The following is a 22997-nucleotide window of genomic DNA, read 5'->3' as shown; positions in this document are numbered from 1 at the left end:
AGAGCGATCTCCCATCCCTATCACCCGAACCAGAGCCTATCCTCAACCTTACAAGTTGTGACAATTTGCGACACGGCAGGTGAAACCCAAATGGCAACAGCCAATCAGCCAAGTGGGGGAAATTCCTGCCATGCCCCTGTCCCAACGACAGACAACACACGATGGCATAGCAAGGTCAAGCGCACAGCCCTAAATATAGGGAGAGGTGGGCGGGTGTTCCAAATGCACACGCTGAAAGAGGAAGCTCTGGGTCATGTGCATAGGTATATATAGGTCCCTTGATCTGTTTAGCTTGTGTCCCATTGGCCTGATTAAACCCAGCATCAAGGGACCTACCAATTGGGTATTGTGGCAAATCAATCAAACCCACCCACAACACAAAGTTTGGTTGCCAGGTCTCACCGCAACATGTGCCCTCTTTAAGGGAGGACCCAATTACTCACGACCAGGCAGAGCACAGTGTGATCCTTGAAGGCAGGCTTTAGGCCTTCTCGGCAGTGGCGCCCTCCCTGTGGAACGCCCTCCCACCAGATGTCAAAGAGAACAACTACCAGACTTTTAGAAGGCATCTGAAGGCAGCCCTTTTTAGGGAAGCTTTTAATGTTTGATGTATCACAGTATTTTAATATTCTTTTGGAAGCCGCCAGAGTGGCTGGGGAAACCCAGCCAGATGGGCAGGGTATAAATAATAAATTATTATTATTATTATTATTATTATTATTATTATTATTATTATACAAACAGGTCTACCCCATAAGGGAGATTTACCTAGTGACTGCAGGCTAGCAGTCCAGGTGTTCACAGGACGAAAGGAAGATGGAAAAGAGAGACAGTGACAGCAAGCCTTGGCCTTTTACCAGGTCTGGAAAGGTCTCGCCCACCCACTAGTCACATGCAAGAAAGGATGCTCCAGGCCAGGAGGAACAGGAAGTTTTGACTGGCTGGACCAAACATTCGTTTGCATGTCCACTCTAGCAAAACAAGCAATGTTGTACTTGACTGCTCTCAGTGGATTGCATCCCACAGAATTCATGCTGCCAGAGGGTGCTCCTTATGTCTACAGGATGCTCCACAGAATGTCCCACGAGTGGTGTTCTGTTTGTGAGGGAAGAAGAAAAAGCTGTGTGTTGGAGGCATGCTAGAGGAGGCTATGGATCCTAAGTCCCCTCATACTCCCCAACATGGCTGCCAAAGGCCCCCAATATACACCAACCCTGGTGCTGGCATAGTAATTTCCATTGCTCAATGGAAGGAGATTAAAAAAAAAATGGGAGAAAAACACCCCTCTCCCACAAACTCCTCCTTTGCCTGTAGCTAGTCAGCAGGACTTGGGTTGTGTTGCTCATCTCAACCATAGGATTGTTTTCTTTCCATTTTGAATTAGTCTATCCTAACTTTGGAGGGTGCACTTAGTGACTTTGGTTGGAAAAGGTAACTGGGCACTATCCAGGCAAATTAAGCATGCTTTGAGTCTCATTGACTTCAAAGGAGGAGAGTTCCTCAGCATGTGAGCTATTTTCCTGTTCATACAGCCATATCTGGAGGTGTATTGAACGACTAAGCCAACTGTTATTAATGAGTATATGGAATATATGGATAAACTTTAAGGAACACCTGTGTATCACCAAAAAAGAAAGAAAGAAAGAAAGAAAGAAAGAAAGAAAGAAAGAAAGAAAGAAAGAAAGAGGGGGGGGGAGCCATTCATATCATCTGAGGCAAATTCTCTAGAAGTCCCTAAACTGGCTCTCCAATCCTTTCTGCTTATCTCAGTTTACAATATACAACACCATGAGATGTAAAATAAGTTTCATTCTGGATGAGTGCCCTGGAGAACGTTGGGATGAATTGCATTAATCATATCCCACTAGGTTCTTCCAGATTCTAACATGGAGGGGAAAAGCAGTATCCCAATTATTTCTGTTAATTACGAAAATGCTTATTTCATTATTTTGTTCGTAATTAGATTGAACTGTTTTCTAAGACCAGGCACTGAATTCCACTTAATTGTCTGTTGCTTTAGCAAGGATGCTACCACAAAATGTATGTTTCAGACACCTCATCTCCTCCTGCTGCCAATCTCATTTAGGACCTTAAATGTTTATTTGCAGCAGTTCAATTGCCATTATTTAATCTTGGCGAATCTTCAAATTCTGATGTCTGTGGCCCTTGTGACATAGAGGGGAGGTTAACATCCTTCCACATAATTAACTACAGGTTAGGATAATATATTAAGAAGTCCAAGAGGCATTCCATAGCATACTCACTTGGGTGAACTCTGTTTTAGAAGTCACAAAATCTCTGGCAAGAAAAGAATTTCCTCCAAAACCAGAGAACTGGATGTTTGTAGAAAAGGTGGGGAGGGGATTGAGTGCCTCATATTTCTATAGCATACAACCATGAGTAGGAAGAATATGGTTGGCAGAGATAACAATGGTTGTAATCCTAACCCCATTGGAATGGGTATGGGGTTGCTCGTGCGTAAGTTGCCGTCTCTCCTGTCTATGTGCCTTGTCAAACCTTTCTGTCTGGACAGCCCTTCAATTCGTGGCTGCCTCAGTCACTAGCAGAATCCGTCAGTGGGCGTTTCTTAAACCTCTTCCAACATAAAAGTTGTTTGACTCCCAGTCTCCTCCTACTCTCTCTGCGTGGAAGTCTTCTGCGCAGGGAGGGCGTGGGTAGCGGAGGACCCATGCTCTCCCCGCTGGTATCCAGTGAAGAGTCCTGGAGCCCTCTCTCCGATTCCCCCATCTGCCCCCCTTTATCCCTGGTGTAACGTTGATTTGCTTCCCCCTCTGCTGAACTGCCTCTCTCCCTGCTTGGCCCTTCTCCAGCATCATTTGAGAGCCTCCCCTCCGCCTTAGGCTCTGATGTCAGTTCCCTGACACCCATTTACCTGGGAGCAATTCCCACTGAATTTTGAGTAGACATTACATTACATTTACAACATATGCATGCAAAGAAGATGCGGTGCACATCTGTCCTCTGACCCTATGTTGGTTTCCTGCTGTACTCAGTGCAGACGGGAAAAATCAGCAAGCATACTCATAAGAATAATTAGTAATTTTTGTTATTGTTTATTAACTTTGCACTCCGCCCTCCATGGAAAAGATCTTCAGGGTGGTTCACAGCATAAGATACCGAATAAAACCACCAGGTACATAATAAAAACAAGAACAAAACAAACCAATAACCCCACTCCCACAAACACATTTAGGGCATTCACCCTTGTACAAATTAATTGAAACAAACAATGAATTTAGTAGTTTATTGTACAAAAACGCGAACTGTAGAGGAGCTGATTTGGGTTCCTTTCTCCTTCAAATCCATATTCAATGCATCACTCGTCTTGCGGCGATCCTTTTTGCTTTGTCAAAGCAAGTAAGCATCATCTGTAGTTGTTGTTTTCTTCTTACGACCACACTTTCCTTTACGTTTAGGAGGAACCGATCCAGTTTCCTGCTTCAACTTGATGACACAGCTGACAGTTGCTAAACTCACACCAACCAGTGTAGCAATCTCTCAATACGTCTTAGCTGTGTGTTCATGCAGAGTTATGTTTCCTAGGTGTCACATCCATCTCGAAGGGCGGTCAAATCACATCTGGTCAGGTTTCTGAAAGCTGAAATACTGTAGCTGCTGACGTAATGATTGCATCATACACTACGGCGGTCGGACAGGATTCTAAAATCTGATGCAATACAGTAGCTGCTGACGTAATGATTGCATCAGCCAACATAAAAAATGACCAAACTGACTTTTTGTGTTTGTTTTGAATACAGGATTACGAGTAAGATAGAAAACATGCTTTGTTTCAATTAATTTGCACAAGGGTGTGTAGAGTGTTAATCAGCCAAAGGTCTGGTTGAAGAGGAATGTTTTTGCCTGACGCCTAAAGAAACGCAATGAAGATGCCAGGCAAACATCCCTGGGGAGAGCAAGCCTTGTGTGTGGAAATATATTATAGCATCCCATCACCTTCTGACACTAAGAATAATAGCCGAAGTGTGGAAGTCTCCCATGAAAAGCCTGTTCTCAAACAAATCTTAGATGAGCAAGCAGAGAGAGTTCTCTTCTGGGTATGCTGCCCAGAAAACCCGATTGACGTTTGCTTCAATTCAGCAGGAAACAGTGGGTTTTCCCAGGGAAAGTGTCGGGACAAAAAGAACACTTCTTAGACCCTTGCCTAGAAGTCAAACGGAAGTGTGGATGAGCTGTAACTGGCCATCATTATGCTCCCAAAATAAGGTTCTACGGGTTCCCCACTAAGAGTCTTCACTCTAGTGAATGTTGAGTAATTTCAACAGATTAGTTCTGCTCTGTCAAACACAAAAAACGCCGAATGTCAAAGCTAAAGCAGATTCAAGAGCCCCTTTGTCACCACTTTCTGGAAGGCAATATCAGCACCAGCAAAGCCCAGGTTGCTACCTGTGCGGCACTAAAGAATGCTGTTCCCATCTGTTTCCAAACTGATCGCTATACCTACGTAGGAACAATTTTCCTGCAGGCTAGATTATTTGCAGAGCCTGGCTTTAAATCTGCATTCCCCCCCCTCTGCAGTTGTAATAGAAGCAACTCTTCCGAACCCTTTAGTTAGCATACTTTCTTCCCATCCTAAGTAAGAGGTGAGGTCATGACTGCATGCCCTGTAGCTGCCCCTGGTGCCTCAAATGAGATAATAACGCAGAGTGAGGATGCCTCAGAAGGGTAGCCGTCATTACAAGGTATTTTACAGCTCTCCTTTGATATGTGCCTTAGTGTCCTCAAAGATACAGTGGTATGAAGTATGAAGTATGAAAGATACAGTGGTACGAGGTGTGAAGTTTACGGCATGCAATGCCTTAAGAGAGAATATTATGAAAATGATATACAGGTGGTACATGACACCAGTCAAGCTTGCAAAAATCTACCATTTGCCTGATAATAAATGTTGGAAATGTAAGGAAACTGAAGGTACATTCTTTCACCTTTGGTGGACATGCCCAAGGATTAAGGCTTTCTGGGAGATGATTTATAACGAACTGGAAAGGGTATTTAAATATACCTTTCTGAAGAAACCAGAGGCCTTTCTCCTGGGCATGGTCGGCCAAATGGTGCCAAAGAAGGACAGAACTTTCTTTATGTATGCCACAACAGCAGCAAGAATACTTATTGCAAAGTATTGGAAGACGCAAGATCTACCCACCTTGGAAGAATGGCAGATGAAGGTGATGGACTACATGGAACTGGCGGAAATGACTGGCAGAATCCGAGACCAGGGAGAAGAGTCGGTGGAAGAAGATTGGAAGAAATTTAAAGACTATTTACAGAAATATTGCAAAATTAATGAATGTTAGAATGATGTCAGAATGAAGTTAAGTGGTTTAAGCAGCAATGTTTAAAAGGTGTATGAAAAATGGATTATTAACAGGTGAGAACTCAAAGTTATATTATATTAAGTTAAAGGATTAAGATAAAAACAAAGAGGGAAAGAAATTGCTGAATTAACTAACTGAATTGGAATACAAAAAAGGGAGGTGTGAGGAGGTCAGGGAAGCAAGGATATGAATATATGACATTGAAAGATTGTTGTGTTTTCTTTTTAAATTGTTTTTTTTTTCTTTTTAAATGTTTTTTTTTTTCTCTTTTCTGGCCGGCAGGGAGAGAGGGAGAGGAGCTGCTTCCTTTGAAATTTAAGGGACATCATTTAAGGGACATTTAAGGGACATCTATCAATAAGGGACAGCAGCGGGACATGGCGCTGGAATAAGGGACTGTCCCTTCAAATAAGGGACACTTGACAGCTATGGACTCAGCTATACAGCTGCAAATATAATGTTTTAAGTGCATTATACAAAAGTGACACTAGATGGCGATGGTGAGCTTATGGCAAATTCAATATATTTTTCAAAATGAGGTGTATTTGATTTTTAAAGCATTTTCACAGTGTTTTTATATGCGTCTAGTTTTCATCCTGGTTGCATACAATGGAAAATCCTGAACTCTGAAATACCTTGGGGGAATGGTCAGTCCTGCTGTTCCATGTTGATTCCTAGCTCTGAGAGCTACTGAAACAGCTATCATCCAGCTCCCCACTCTGCCACCAAAGAGTGCTTCCATAGAACTATCTTGCCCTGAGAACATTAAAGGTAAAGGGACCCCTGACCATTAGGTCCAGTCGTGGCCGACTCTGGGGTTGCGACGCTCATCTCGCTTTATTGGCCGAGGGAGCCGGCGTACAGCTTCCGGGTCATGTGGCCAGTATGACTAAGACGCTTCTGGTGAACCAGAGCAGCGTACCAAAATGCTGTTTACCTTCCCACTGGAGCGGTACCTATTTATCTACTTGCACTTTGATGTGCTTTCAAGCTGCTAGGTTGGCAGGAGCAGGGACCGAGCAACGGGAGCTCACCCTGTCACGGGGATTCGAACCGCTGACCTTCTGATCAGCAAGTCCTAGGCTCTGTGGTTTAACCCACAGTGCCACCAGTCCCCCTGAGAACATCGGAGAAGCAGAAATGGGTTTTCAAAATGGGTTTCTTTCTCATTTGTCTTTTTCCATTTTGGTTTTATTCCATTATTGCTATTGATGCTCGTTCTATTAATTTTATGAGAAGCACTTTGTCAAGTCCACCAGAAATGCAGTATATAAATATCATAAAGAAACAAACAAACAAATAGGTCTTCTTCCATAGTGGAATTCTCCTTTTTTTCCCCCCATGGATGATTGCATTTCAATTTCCAGATAATAATAATCGGAAAAGCACAGTCAATATTGCTTGCCATATGATGTTCTCTCTCTCTCTTTCTTCCTCATAGGAAGATGCCAAAGTCTCTAATACCTGTGGAATGTACATGTTTAGCAGCAGTTAAGGGATGATGGCTTCATAGATTAGAAACCCTCCACATGTATGCCAGTCAAAAGAGACATTTCTGCTGAATTGTGATGGATGGAATTGGGCAGTGCCTTCCAAATTATCAGACCAAAAGCTCGTTTATTTTTGCCATCTGGAACTTCAACACAGTGTCATTTTGTAAAGGACAAAGATGGCAACTCATTCTAATTTGATATCTAAAACATTTCCCCCAAAAAACCAAATGTTGAAAGCAAATACAGTGGTACCTCGGGTTAAGAATTTAATTCGTTCTGGAGGTCCGTTCTTAACCTGAAACCGTTCTTAACCTGAGGTACCACTTTAGCTAATGGGGCCTCCCACTGCCGCCACGCTATTTCTGTTCTCATCCTGAGGCAAAGTTCTTAACCCGAGGTACTATTTCTGGGTTAGCGGAGTCTGTAACCTGAAGCGTCTGTAACCCGAGGTGCCACTGTATAGACAACATTATTATGAAACGGAGCGTATAAACTCCCCCCCCCCCATGAGTATTTTGTCATCACCCATGTCACTTGTCTTTCACGATTGGCTCCAGCTGGTGCATGCTGCATTCAGAGACCCATATGTTTGATTTTTTCCTCATTTTTCATTTGTACTAATCATTGGAAAGACTTAGCAAAATATTTTTACGTTATATATTTATTTATGGTTATGCTAATGGGACCTCTCAATGCTGGGAGATTCAGGACAGAGAAAAATATGTAACATACTTTTCCGTGTATTAGACGAGGATTTTTTACTCCAAAATAAAGTAAAAAAACGGGGGGGGGGTCATCTTATACACGGGTAGTGCAGAGGGGAAACAGGCAATTGGTTGCCTCCGTGAGCAGGATCTAACGAGTGGGTGGCTGAATGGTGTCTGCTGCAAGAGCTGTTTTTTATTGGCTGCTGCTTTGCAAATTGGGTGGGTTTTTAGTGGATGCAGCAAGGACTGCTTTAGATTGGCTGCCACCTTGGCAATTTGGCTGGCGTCGTTTGCGATTGTTAGCGTTTGCCAGTTGCGTGAGTGATATTCGGTTTGGCATTCCCTCCCCCCCCAAAAAATTGCTCAAAAAACGTGGGCATTCCTCCCCCCCCCCAAAAAAAAGCTCAAGAACTCTGGGCAATCCTCCACAGAAAAAGCTCAACAACTCTGTGCCATCTCCCCCCATTTTCTTAAATTTGAGCACCCCAAAATAGGGGGCGTCTTATACATGGGGGCGTCTTATAGATGGGAAAGTACGGTACTTTGTCATTTAGCACACAGTTCACTTGTGGAGTTTGTCCCCATAAGAAGCAGTGATGGCTGCCAATTTGGATGGCTTTAAAAGGGGATTAGAGATATCCATGGAGTATAAACCTGTCAGTGGCTACTAATCCTGATGGCTATGTTCTTCCTCTACTGTCAGAGGCAGTATGAGTCTGAATACCAGTTGCTGGAAGCCACAGGAGGAAAGAGTGCTGTTGCTCTCAGGTCCTGCTTGCAACCTTCTAATAGGCATCTGGCTGACCACTGTGAGAAAAGGGTGCTGGACTAGATGAGTCACTGTCTGGATCCAATAGGACTCTCCTTATGTGCCTTCTGTAGAAGCTCATGGATTCAATTGCTATGACCTCAAGATGCTTCCATTTCATCAGCCATGATTAAGTGGGCACAAGACATTGGTCATAATATTATGTTTGCTGACTGGGAACAGTTATGGACCACAGGTATAAAATTTACGGCATGTAATGCCTTAAGAGAGAATATTATGAAAATGATTTACAGGTGGTACATGACCCCAGTCAAGCTTGCAAAAATCTACCATTTGCCTGATAATAAGTGTTGGAAATGTAAAGAAACTGAAGGTACTTTCTTTCACCTTTGGTGGACGTGCCCGAAGATTAAGGCTTTCTGGGAAATGATATATAATGAAATGAAAAAGGTACTTAAATGTACTTTCCCCGAGAAACCAGAAGCCTTTCTCTTGGGCATTGTCGGCCAATTGGGGCCAAAGAAAGACAGGACTTTTTTTATGTATGCTACAACAGCAGCAAGAATACTTATTGCAAAGTATTGGAAGACACAGGATCTACCCACTCTGGAAGAATGGCAGATGAAGGTGATAGACTATATGGGACTGGCTGAAATGACTGGCAGAATCCGAGACCAGGGGAAAGAGACGGCAGAAGAAGATTGGAAGAAATTCAAAATTTATCTTAAGAAATATTGTAAAATTAATGAGTGCTAAGATGTTGAGGTTATAGAAAAAAGGGGACTACAGCTGTAAAAGATTAAGTAAAAGAAAAGAATAAGGAAAAATTAGATAAAATCAAGGGGGAGGATTTGCTGAAACAAATTTGGAAATTGGGATGCAGAAAGGGGAGGTATGGGGAAGTTGGTGAAGTAAGGTTTAAGAAAAAAGGATTTGAAATTATACATGTTTGTTTATGTGTTTGTTTGTTTGTTTGTATTGTGTATTGTTTGTGTTTATATAAATTGTGAAAAACCAATAAAAAAATTTATAAAAAAACCCAAGATGCTTCCATTTCAGCATTCATTTGCTCAGAGTTTCTGCTAGAGCTTATCAGATGCATCTGATTGAGTCATCAGTTGACGGCACCTTTTATCATATGTGGTGGAAATGTGAGGTAGTAAAAGAATTTTGGGAAATGATGTATAATGAGTTGAAAAAAATATATGTTTAAAATAACCTGTCCTTTAAAAAACCCAAAGGAATTCTAGGCGCCAAAATCCCAAGGATGCAGAAAAGACTATTTAAGTATGCGACCACAGCTGCACAGGTGTTATTGGCCCAGAGATGGAAAGAAGATCAAGTCCAGACCAGAGAAGAATGGCAAATCAAGTTGATGGATTATGCCGAAATGGCAAAAATGACCAAAAGAATCAGAAATCAGGAAGACCAAAATTTTAATAAGGAATGGGGGAAATTTATAGCTTATCTTAAAGACCATTGTAAACAGTGAAAATCGTTAGTAGGACTGGAATAACACTTGTAGTTTAATGGTGAATTTTGGACACAATGGAGAGGTAAAAGATCTGGGTTATTATAAAACGTACAGGAGGAAATGATTAACAATAGGACCCATAAAGGGGAGGAGGGAAGTCCAGGAGATTCTTTGGAATCTTGTTTCTATGTTGTATGTTGGATATGTGACTGTGAAATTTTAATCTGAAAAAAACTGTGTATGTGTGATCAATTGAAAGCAATGGATTTGAGTTCACCCTGAATAACCTCATTGATTTCAGCGGGTTTCCTTTGAGTATGAGTAAGTTGGATACAACCCAGACTCTCCCCTCTGTAATCTTCGCAGGAAATTCGTAGCCTTTGCAGGAGACGACCCTGCTGCACAAAACCAGAGTCTTTGATGGTGGAAAGCTGCACACTGACAAAAACTGTGAGGTCTGGACAACTCTGCAATCCTATAGACACATATTTGGATGAAATATTGGTTGAGTCCACTGGGATATACTCTGAGACTGCAGCCAAATACTCCAAGATCAGCCTTGTCCTTAATGCCAGGAATGACTCTTACAAGAGAATGGTTCTTTTTTCAGTCTGTTGCTGGAATTGAGTATTAATTACAATAGCATATAGAATCAGTAATGAAACAGAAGAGGGGGTGATTTGCTGTAACAAATTAAATGCATGCATCACAGACTGGGGGAGAGAAAACTCATGGGGGGGGGCAGCAGGGATAAAACTACCATGGATATCTGAAGACCAGGTATGCTTTATTTTTAATGCCCTCTGTTGGCTTACGGTTCACTGGATATTCAATATGAACATTTTTACCCCTGTATAAACTGTACAAGCAATTGATTTTTGTAATGGTACAATCTGATGTAATGCAATGTGACATTACAGTTGGCTAATTCCCAGTGCCCCTCCAGCCAATATCAATTTTTATCTATAGCTGTTTTCCAAAAACTGCTGAAGAGGTCATTTAGGGGATTTTTGCCCCCTTACAAAATCACCATCAGTGGCTGATGTCACAAAATGCTGTTTTGTGTGCCTGCAAGTGTGTGTGTGTTTGTATGTATACAGGCTCTATCTAGCTAAATCATACTTGGAATAGATCCCTCAAAATCAATGGACTTACCGTATTTTTCGCCCCATAGGACGCACTTTTTCCCCTCCAAAAATGAAGGGGAAATGTGTGTGCGTCCTATGGGGCGAATGCAGGCATTCACTGAAGCCTGGAGAGCGAGAGGGGTCGGTGTGCACCGACCCCTCTCACTCTCAAGGCTTCACGCAGATCTCCGCAAGCCATGGGAGCCTGCACCGGGCTCCCGCGGCTTGCGGAGAGTTGCCTGCATGCCGAAGGCTGGGCGCGCTGAGCTCAGCATGCCCAGGTTTCGTGCAGCTCTACGCAAGGCGCGGGAGCCCGGCGCTACGCTCCCACGGCTTGCGGAGAGTTGCCTGTTCCGGGGGCTGGGGTCAGGGGAAGCTCGGGCTTCCCCTGACCCCAGCCCCGTGCCTGGGGGAAAAATAATTCCCCCCCTTTATTTCCCCCCCCCAAAAAAAACTAGGTGCGCCTTATGGGACGGTGTGTCCTATAGGGCAAAAAATATAGTAAGTTATTTATTCAATAGATTTTTATCCTGCTTTCCAAGAAAGTATCCTCACAAAGTGGCACACAGAGTATACAATTAAATAGTATAAAACACAATCTAAAACTTTCAGCAACCAATAATTTTAAAATAGCCAGATCATAAGGCAATCAGTAGCCCAATATAATGAAACATACAAACAAAACTGGACTCCTTGTTATATATATGAAAGTACAGGGAAAGTTTGTGGCCGCAAGACCTTTTACCCACATAAGCTGGTATGCCAGATGTGGCCATATTTTGGGGGGGAAAGCAGACTTTGCCTCAGCCACACATGCTATGGTTACATCTAGACTAGACTATCGCAATGCACAGTGCATGGGGCTGCCTTTAAAGGTGGTTTGGAATCTTCAGCTGGTATAGAATGCGATAATATGCTTGTGGACCAGACTTTCGCGATCATTTTGCAAACCTCCCAGAACTTAGCTGAATACCACTCAGTGTGTCTACTTGGATTAAAACAATCTAAAGCTGTTTTTTTTTATTTAATGTCATGATGTGCCTCAAATATTAAATTTTTAAGAAGGGGTCTGCAACACATGTTTCTCACAATTGCTTGTTCAAAATGGCCCTGTGCTGATGACATTTCCTATTTGGGCTCTCACTTAACGTTTCAACCTGAGCACATTAAAGAAAAAAATATTATTTCAGCGTCAGGTCTCAACACATCTCTGTCTCTCAGCAGGCAGCCCTGGAATAAGGTTCAGCTCCTTTAGTCAGCTGTTGCCAAATACGGCTGCTTCAGCGTCTCCAAGATACACCCTTTTGGCTCTCCACCTACTTGAGAAAATTGCTGTGTGTGCTCCGTTAATTTCTCATTTAGCTCATTGCAACTTCCATCCTGCTACGCTTCCCTCCTGGTGCATTCCTTGTTTTCATCCATCCAGAATGACCCCTGCTAAAATTAATTTATCTCTCATTGCTATGGTAACCTCCCAGTCCCTCCTAACATCTCTGAGGCTGCAATCCTATAACACTTAGCACGGAACAGTGTGGGGCTTTCTTTCTGAGTAAACGCTGAGCAGCTCGCACTGTAAGTTGGCTTTCTCCATCAACATTAAGTTCCCCATCATATTTCAGGCTCTGTAATTTCCTGTCTTCCAGCTCGCTTACAAATTCCCCATTGTCTCATTCCCTGTTCATGTATGTGTGTCTTTTTTTCATCTTGCTCCCAAGGCTAGAAATAGCTTTCTCCCCCGTATCCATCAAACCACCTCCCTCATGTCTCTTTTGGGAACAACAGTAACAAAGTATTTCCTTACCTGGACCGTTCCAGGACCCCACAATTTGTGTGCTTTCTGCCAACAGTTAATTCACCCATCCTGCACTCCATCCATCTTTGTTCCTTCCCTTCACCCTCGTCTCACCCTTTCACGCAAGCCAAGCTTGCACTGCACAGACAACTTGCACCTTGCCTTCTCCTTTATTAGAAATAATACAGCGTGTCACACTACTCTGAAGTGACCTGGTTGTGCTCAGCTCTCCCAGCCTCAAGGGAGGTAGACCCGGTGCATGTTGGAGCAAGGGAAGGGGGGAATCTAAATTCAGTTTGCATTTCAAGACAAATTTACTTAATTCACACTTTCACCAACTATGTACAAAATGAAGCACAGCTATCCTTCCAAATTTGACTTTTTTGAATTCTGCAGTGCTGTCCTCCGGGCAAATCATGTGAACAAAAATGCATATGCTTTGGTAAAAGGTACATACAAACGGGTGGCACTGTGGGTTAAACCACAGAGCCTAGGACTTGCCAATCAGAAGGTCGGCGGTTCGAATCCCCACGACGCGGTGAGCTTCCGTTACTCGGTCCCTGCTCCTGCCAAGTTAGCAGTTCAAAAGCACATCAAAGTGCAAGTAGATAAATAGGTACCACTCTGGCGGGAAGGTAAACGGCGTTTCTCTGCGCTGCTCTGGTTTGCCAGAAGCAGCTTAGTCATGCTGGCCACATGACCCGGAAGCTGTACGCCAGCTCTCTCGGCCAATAAAGCGAGATGAGCACCACAACCCCAGAGTCGGTCACGACTGGACCTAATGGTCAGGGTTCCCTTTACCTTTACCTTACGTACAAACACACACATTACAAAAAACAATATTAAAGGTATATTGAGGGAAATTGTGAATATTAGGCAAAATTGCATACAATAGGTGCGTATTTGGAGAGGTTTGCACTAAAATGTTGGCTAAAATTATCATGAGGACTTTCTCAAAATGGTGGAGGCCCGTGCACATGTGCGCAAACTATTTCGGGTGCTCCTCCGACCCAGAAGTGCGCCGGAAATAGCGTGTGTGCACACGTATGGGCACATGCTCCCCCGTGCAATCGCCGCTGGAGACACCGGCCCAAGGTGCGGTAAGTTTGCTGACCCCTGAATTAGACCACCAACGTGCGGAAAGGCATGGAGAATGGAACTTAGGATGGAAAAAATGAGAAACGGAGAGAAACAGAAATGGACAGGTTTTCCCACCCCTAGTTGGAGCACATCCAAAATGGCACCCTTTTGAAGACGCCTCTCTTTCTTAGAATCATAGAATTATAGAGTTGGAAGTGACTCCAAGGATCATCTAGTCCAACTCCCTGCTGTGCAGGAATCCTGCCCACAGCTGTCCTTTGGTGGTCTCAAAGTGCTAACTTTCTAGTTAACAGCAAGACACACTGACTAGACTTAGCTAAGTTATGTTTCAGTGTTTTGGAACATCCCTAGATGGCTAGTGCAAAATAAAAAAAATGCACAGTCACCACATTCTTCATTTGTGGACCTGCTTTGCTCTGCACTGCGTTGAATGAGACAAGAAGCAGGGCCTTGTGGGTTGTAATACTAAGGTTGCAGAAATCCTTATCTCAAGAGACCTGATTGATTCCCTCTTTGTTCTCTTTTTGGCGTTCTGTTAAGATCTACCCTCCCCACCCCCCTTTCACCAAACCTTTGGATGTATCTCAGTTTCTTTCCCTTTCCATTGCTTTGAGTTCTGGTTCAATTGGCTCTGTTGAAATTGATAGTTACCTTTACTGTACAGGCGACAACCGATTTGCATGTGTTCCATATGTGCACAACCACACACACCTGCGTTTCGGTCACCTGACCAGGAAGTGACCAGAAAAGGGGGTGTAACGGGGGACAGAATGGGGCAGGGGCATAACAGGGCTTATGTGCAGTCCACCATCACTTGCAATGCAACCCCTGAATGCCCAGCCTTCTTATCAGCAATAGCAAACTCAGTCTCAGTCTCCATGGCTCCAGTCATCCTTTAGCCCCTGTTTCATGTTTTTAATTATGTAATTATATTTGGGGGCCTAATATATTTTCTCTGGACAACGTGCAATATTTATTTAATTTACTTATTAGTTGGTTTTCAGGGGCGAACCCTCACAAAGCAAAATACACAGAGAAATTCTCAGTGAACATGTTCCAGGCAATATGCAGGAAGAGGAAACAGTTTCTCATATAATGGGGGGTTTGAGGGGATATTTACTGATGGGCATCATAGGAGGTATTGTTGGGCCTGCAGGCATTGCAGGCATTTTTGACACCTGTCCTAAGCATGTAGAGAACTAAAGCAACTTTGTAAGAACTAAAGACAACCAAAATGCAAAACTTAATATCTTCAAATGATATTAAAAACAAGGGCTTTTCCCCAGCTGGAACTTAGTCCTGACACCTCTCAGGTGGGCACCATTGCCATTATAAGAGGACAGGGGATGCGGGTGGCGCTGTGGTCTAAACCACTGAGCCTCTTGGGCTTGTCGATCAGAAGGTTGGCGGTTCGAATCCGCACGATAGGGTGAGCTCCCGTTGCTCAGTCCCAGCTCCTGCCAACCTTGCAGTTCCAAAGCACACCAGTGCAAGTAGATAAATAGGTACTGCTGCAGTGGGAAGGTAAATGGCGCTTCCGTGTGCTCTGGCTTCCATCGCGGTGTTCCATTGCGCCAGAAGCAGTTTAGTCATGCTGGCCACATGACCCAGAAAGCTGTCTGTGGACAAACGCCGGCTCCCTCTGCCTGAAAGCGAGATGAACACCACAACCCCACAGTCACCTTTGACTGGACTTAACCATCCAGGGGTCCTTTACCTTTTTACTAAGAGGACAAGGCAGGCGTCGGTGAATTGGTGAATTCCAGCACATCTTTTTCTAGAAAAATAGTACTGTTAAAAACAATGTTAAAAGACTCAGGAGAATAAAAAAAAATATTGCCTAGCTTGCACTAAAAAACAAGATAGTTGCCAGGCCAGCCTCTATGGGAGAATGTTCTGGAAGCAGGGTGGGAGGAGAGCCAAGAAGGACCCCCTCCCTTGTAACTATGTTGTGTGTTTCAGTCTGAGAGGGTCACTTCTCCTTGAGAGCCACCTTGAAGGTCCCATGTTTGGTGAAGAGCAGGATCAAATTATTAATAACTAGGGCCAGGGATAATGATTCCAGGATCGAAAACACCACAAAGCAAATGAAAGAAGTCCTTACCAACAGCAGTGTAGCGTTTGCCATGCTTAGGGAAAAAATTGTGCAAGCCCTGTTAACTATACATGTGTCAATGAGTTGCAGCAGTGCAATAATGACATCAATAATAATATTGTCTTGATATAGCTGCCCTCCATACGTACCAGCTGGCATTCCAGGTGCAGCGCAAATAAAATGCACTCAGCACTCCTGGCACTTCCATAAAGCCATAAAAGCACACAGGAAAGTGGTGCTTGAAAAAGAGGAAGGGTGGAAAGAGTAAATAAATGAAAACTAAACCATTCCAAAAAAGATACGGAGAACAGAAAATTGAAAAAAGTTTTCAAGGATGTTCTGAAGGTGAGAAAGGAGGATGAGAAAGGCATATCCAGAAGGCGAAAAGCCCGCATAGCACAGGCACGATCGCCTGCAGATGACTGGGGAGCCTTAAAGATGTCAAATTCCTTCTGTATTTCTTTTGACATATGCTGCTGTCATGATTTGGCTAGATAGCACTTTGGTGGGTCTTTTATGGGACTATTTTGATGTGGAAGCAGCAGACGGCAGTCTACTCAGACTAGAGGCCAGCAGCCAAAGATTCCAATCAATATGTGATGTTCAGCCTGACTCGCCCCTTCAAAACATGTAGCTCTGTTATGTGTACTCTCTGCTCCTTCTCGCTCCTGGTTTCCTTCTCCTCTCAGACTCCCTTCCATGAGTCATTTTCATTTCTTCTGGAACATTCTGTATCCTAATCCCCTCCCTTACTTCCCTTGTGTCACTGCTTTATCTGCCTCCTAGCTGGTCTTTCCCTCACAGTCTAGGGTTGCCATACTTCAAACAGTGAGAATCCGGAAAGAAAAGTTGTTCAGCTTTTTCTGGCAAAGTAGTTGAACTTTTTGGCAAAAATCACAAAAAATGCCATTTTTGAGCTGTTTTTATGGAAAATTGGCAAAAACGGCACTGCCAACATGGGCTGCCATATGTCTGGATTTTCCTGGACATTTCCCCCCAATTCCCACCCATACACTGATGCTGATTGCAGTGTTCCAGATATGTCGTTCTGGAGGTCCGTTCTTAACGTGAGGTACCACTTTAGCTAATGGGGCCTCCTGCTGCCGCCGCGCCACCCAATTTCTGTTCTCATCCTGAAGCAAAGTTCTTAACCCGAGGTACTATTTCTGGGTTAGCAGAGTCTGTAACCTGAAGCGTCTGTAACCTGAAGTGTCTGTAACCCGAGGTACCACTGTATATCCTTATGATGTCACATGGTTGACATATGGATATCACAATCACCTGTCATAATCCCTTGTTCTCAACAGACATCTGGCTGACTGCAGTGCAAGGAACATTGGTTGGTTCGTTGGGAAGCACTGAGCGTAGGACTGGCAAAATGATTCTTTCTTCCTCCAACATCTGGTGATGAGGAGTCAGAGAAGAAGCAAGCACCAGTGGAAGAAGTCCGTCTCACAGCCACCCTCAGTCTCATCAGGAAAGAAGGCAGAGTAGTAGTAGTAGTAGTAGTAGTAGTAGTAGTAGTAGTAATATCTGCAGCTCCTTCCAGCAGGGAACCGGTGGAGTAGCCAAGACAGAAACAGACCCTGCCCTCCTGCTCATCACCTGATATAACAGGTGATTTGAGATGATGGGCAGGTAGCCATTGGTTGGGGGCAATAGGCTCACAGGCCAAATTGGACTCCCTGATGGCCAGGATTGGCCAGCAGGCCAGAAGTTCCCCATCCCTGACGTAACTTAAAAGATTGCAAGGCTATCTCTCCAATTCTCCCTATGTACCCTGGAAATCTGATCCAGGGAATGGTGGTAGCTTCCAGAGCAGATGGCACAGAGAAACGAGGAATCAAGGGGGCGGTGGGATCTTCTGCCCTTACATTAGCAGTTGTCTCCCTTGGATCAGAGACTATTCCACAAACAGAGCAGCAGTGCTGGATTTCACCCTGTTCCTCTCGGTCACTGGTTAGAGAAGAGAGGATAAATACAGATGAGCCACAGCAACATACACAGCTCTTAGAAGCAGCCTACCTCAGTCAGATGCAACACAGAGTTGTTAACCTCTTGGCAACTTGTCATTAACTTTACTGGAAAGACCTCACTCCTGTCCCAGAAATCATACATATACTTCCCAGTATCAAATGTTAATGACTTGTCCACATTGCATTAAGATGCATCTGATTGATGGCATTGATGGGTGGTTGCAATAATGAATGTAGGTATGACATCTCAAGCTGTATGTTTGACTACGATTATTGGATTACTGGAGCTGTCAGGTACCAAAGGTTCAAAACTCCTCATATCCCACATCACAAGGAAGTATTTTATTACACCCAAAGGTGTTGGCTCATCAGCAATTCATTTCCCCCAGACATTTCACAGTTGAAATTACCATTTCCCCTTTAGCCTATACCATAACTCAACTCTTCTTCTGTTTGCCAGAGACCCTAGCTGGTACTCAACGAATCCATAATGCTATTCAACATCAGCTATGTGTAACTAAATTTCTGGGATCACTGTTTCCCTTTCTCTTGCCTTTTATTGACGTGCTTCTCTCAAACTGAGTCAAATGCTCTCGGTTATTGCACATTCAGAGATATTGAATATTGTGTTTATTATCCTGAATTAAAAATCATTATTTACATGGGCAGATAATTACAGAGTATCTGATCTGAGCTGAAGTTTCTCAGAAGATATTTTTCTAAGAAGATTTCTGATACTTTTCTTTTTCTCAGCCCCTGCTTAAAAAAAGGACACTTTTCTCTGAATACTCACCGCCATTTTTTCCTTTTTGTGGTGGCCACTGCTCCCCTCCCTCAGGAGTTCTCCAGAACGAAACAAGGGGCATTATTGTAGAGACTACAAAATGGAGACCAGGCTGCCAACCAGACTGATTCTGCCACTCGTAGTGGCAGCAACTCTCTTCAAAAGAAGGAAGTTGTGCTACTTCCAACACCAATGGTGAGCCCCCCTCAAAATAAGTGGAGAATTTCTTCTCCACATAGATAAATTTGTTGAAATCCCTCCCCTCCCCCACTTTCTCTGCCTACAAATAGGACCGACATTTCTGAGAGGCCATTTGTGCACAGCTCTGATGCTTTAGCTACATCCCTTTGCTCTTTTATTGGTTCTCTGATTATGTACAGTGAACACTGAACTCCTTCTAGTTTTGCATACAGCAAATAATTACCACATTGTTGCTTATGAGTTAGCTTATCTCGCAGTTCATGTGTAAACAAGAGAAGAGCCACAATTATCCAGTAACTTTACTTTGTTTCTGGGTTTGCTTGATTTCCTAAACCACCGAAAGGAAGTTCACAAACACTTATCTCAGGATATAAGTTTGTGCCAGAAGCATGGAGTGGTGTGGGGAAGAGGTGAAGTGGGTTGCAAATGGCTACAACTTTTATTGGTTATAGCAGAGATAGGGAATCCTTTTGAGCCCAGGGGCCACATTCCATTCTGGGCAGCCTTCCAGAGGGCCACATGCATGTTGGGAAAACGCCCTCCCGGGAGCATTGCCAGCCTCCCAGACACTCCGGGGCCGTTAATCCAGTGGTCACTCTCTGGCTGGAACCCAGGAATCTTCCTCAGTCCAGAGAGACCAATGAATAAGCGATCCCTCCCTTCTGAGAGGAACACACTCACTTCCTCCTGACAATCCATCACAGAAGAAAGAAGACAGTCCGTAGTCTACAGCTACTTTATTTGACTGTACATATAAATACACACATGACTGCACGTCTTGAGCAGCCTAGCTTCAGAGTCACCGGCTCATCTCTGCTTCAGTCCAGAAGCAGAAGGAGTAACTGTAACTCCACCCAGGTTACAGTCAGGACTGTCTGAGACTTCCTTTCTCACGCTCAGCTACATCACCTGATGTAAACATCCATGTTGCCCTTGCTGCTTCCTGGCAGCGTGTGGGAACTGAAATCCCAACAATGCATACCCTCCAACATTTCTCTAATGAAAATAGAGACGTCTTAAGGAAAAGTAGGACATTCCAGGATCCAATCAGAAACTGGGATGGCTTCCGTAAATCCGGGACTGTCCCTGGAAAATAGGGACACTTGGAGGGTCTGCACGTGACATTGGTAAGAGGGACAGAGGCTAAGTGGGCCAAGAAATGAATGTGAATTTTACCTTTTGCACATTAGAGTAATATTGTTAAACACTCTTATATCACTCTCTTTCCTTCCTCCAGTAAAGAAAGAAGCATCGTCAGAGCCAATTTCTGTTCTTATCCTGAGGTAAAGTTCTTAACCCGAGGTACTACTTCCGGGTTAGCGGAGTTTGTAACCCGAAGTGTTTGTAACCCGAGGTACCACTGTATCTGAAAGAGGGGGCTGAATGGAATGCAAGCAAAGGTTTTCCCTCTCAGCGAGCCCAGGGACTAGATGAGAGTGCGTGCGAAGCAGGCTGTAATTTATCCTGAGCAATTTTCACATTTTGAAAATAGACAATATTATCTGAAAATGTGCAGTGTACAGTGGGATAAACGAAGCTGACAGTGCTGGGAAAAGAGAAGGGGGAGATGAGGGCATGTACTGAAGGAAATGTGACAGAGAAGTTTAGGGAAAGATTAGGGCAAATAAATAGAACACTGGGAAAGCGACATTTGGCTTGACAGGTGTTGAAATTTGGAGGGGGGGCTACAGCACACAGGTGTAATCTTTCGAGAGGAAGGATGGTTATAAAGTGAAGGCTTGAAGCAGAGACAGGTTTTTGAAGGGGGGAGGTTGACAGAGTGATAGGTAAAAAAACCAAAAAACAACAACAAACCCATAGTGAAGGAAGACATCTCATAATATAAGTGAAAGAGAAAAAGTGTGAAAAGTCAAAAAAGGTAGTTGGACAGAAATGTTTCTGCATCTAAGCAGGGAAGGGGAAGAACACAGGATGCAAAAATATGCTTCATGGGGCTGGGACAATCCAAAACTACCACTATGTCTGCTTTCCCCTGCTAAGATAATTTTTTGGGCAGCCTCAAAGCAGAAGAATAGAAAGACTAAGATAGCTCACAAGATAAGAATTAAAACAGCCTGGCTCACAGCTTGTTCTGGGCTTATCCTTCCTTCCTTTATCTGTGCATTTTAACATCTTTATTGTGCATTTATAATAATAATAATAATAATAATAATAATAATAATAATAATAATAATAATAATTTATTATTTATACCCCGCCCATCTGGCTGGGTGTCCCCAGCCACTCTGGGCGGCTTCCATAAAATGATTTATTCGTACTTTTTAGCTGCAGGATCATAGCTGTCAACTTACAGATTTGAAAATAAGGGACCAGCAGCCTCGAAAATAAGGGATCAGCAGCCAAAATAAGGGATTTGAGCTTAGCTTATACAGAAATCCCGCACTCATGGAGCCATGCTGCTTTGGCTGCGACTGACTGTGTTTTGCAGGGGGTTGGACTAGATAATCCTAAGGGTCTACAACTCCCACCAAAGAAGAGTGGCAGACAAAACTGATGAATGACATCCAGATGGCAAAGCTTACAGGCAGAATTAGAAACCAGGAAGAGGACCTCTTTAATAAAGAATCGGGAAAGTTTATAATTTATTGGAAACGCTATTGTCAAGAGTTACATACATTGGTAAGATTGACAGAATTTGTAGTAAAAATTTGAACTATGGATGGACAAATGATTTATAGAAATAGAGTTATGAAAGGGATTCAGAGGGGGAAATCACTACATTAAGATGCTGCACTGGTTGGAGGGGATGCTAAGCAGCACGTTGGGGCTACCATCGTCCTGGCGCGAGGAGTTCCATCGGCCCTTCCCTGCCCGAGAGAGAGGGAGGGAGGGAGAGAGACTCTCGCCCACGCCGCCTGTGAGCCCGGCATGGGGTGGTTGCGGTGCTGCGGCGGCCACTGAAGCGCCGCCCTTCTGTGTCCCTCCCCATCCCCTCTTCCTCCTCCCTCAGGCCGCCTCCTCAGCCGCAGCCACCGCTGCCGCCTCCGGCTTCCCTGGCAGTGTGGCAGAAGTCTCGCAAGAGAGGGGCTGCCTGCCCGCCTGCTGCCACCCGTCTCCTCACGACGCGCCCCTGAGGGGGGAAAGGGAGAGACGGAGACACAGCAGCTTGTTTGCGCTCTCTCTCTCACTCTCTCGAGGCGGAGGACCCTGAGCCGCTGCTTCCCTGCCAAGCCGGGCGAGCATGAAACCCGGGGAATTTAAGAGCCATCATCAGTAAGGGACAGCAGCAGGACACAGCACTGGGATAAGAGAGTTTCCCGCCAAATAAAGGACGGTTGACAGCTATGTGCAGGATTCTGTTGGTAATTTTTTTGCTAGTTTGGATAACTGAATTCTGCCTTTTTAAAAAAATGCTTTTGGTGCTGTAGTACAAGGAACGGTTAGGAGCTGAGTCTTATACATTGACTGAAATTGTTCTCCGGTTTTGTTAGGTTTGCTTATGCACTTTTGTAATGAACTTGACTGTCATGGATTACTATCGTGTGTGTGGTAATTGCACAAGAGAAGAAGATCATAAAAACCTGACTTGTTTTGGTAGGTAGAATTTCTAATGGAAAACAGTAAGAAGAAAAATAAGGAAAGCAACGGCGCGCACACAAAACACACATGGATGAAACAGTGTTGAAAGTATATTTACAATCTAATTACTCATTGATTTCAAGAAGAGAGTTGAACACCATTTAGGGGCTGCTGCAGAGAAAGTTCTCTCTCAGACCAGACTGCCATTCCTCACATTTGTGAGGTTAACGGAACTGCCAAGGTAATTATTTTCACTCATTAAAATTTCATTAACGAAATAACTAACTCATTAATTGGTGTGTATATGCATATACACTGTGGTAGCTCTTGGAGAGGCTACAGGTTGGAAGGGTCACCACACCTCCAAATGTGATGGAGACACATGTTGCCAGCATTGCTAGATTCTTAAGCAAAAAACAGAAGGGAAGTGAATTTTGGAGGTCTAGATGACTCTATAGAATAGTGTGTTGGTAGTTGGAAGGGCTGGTGGGGATGGAACATTTTCTAAGCCTCAGCTTGGCTTAGGAAATTTGAGTGCTTTCCGATTGGACAGATGTCAATTTGAATCAAATTGAGGAGAACTT

The sequence above is a fragment of the Podarcis liolepis genome (assembly GCF_965112155.1).
Source record: "Podarcis liolepis genome assembly, chromosome: 3".
In the NCBI taxonomy this organism is placed as follows: Eukaryota; Metazoa; Chordata; class Lepidosauria; order Squamata; family Lacertidae; genus Podarcis; species Podarcis liolepis.
Note: the sequence above shows the minus strand (reverse complement) of the source record.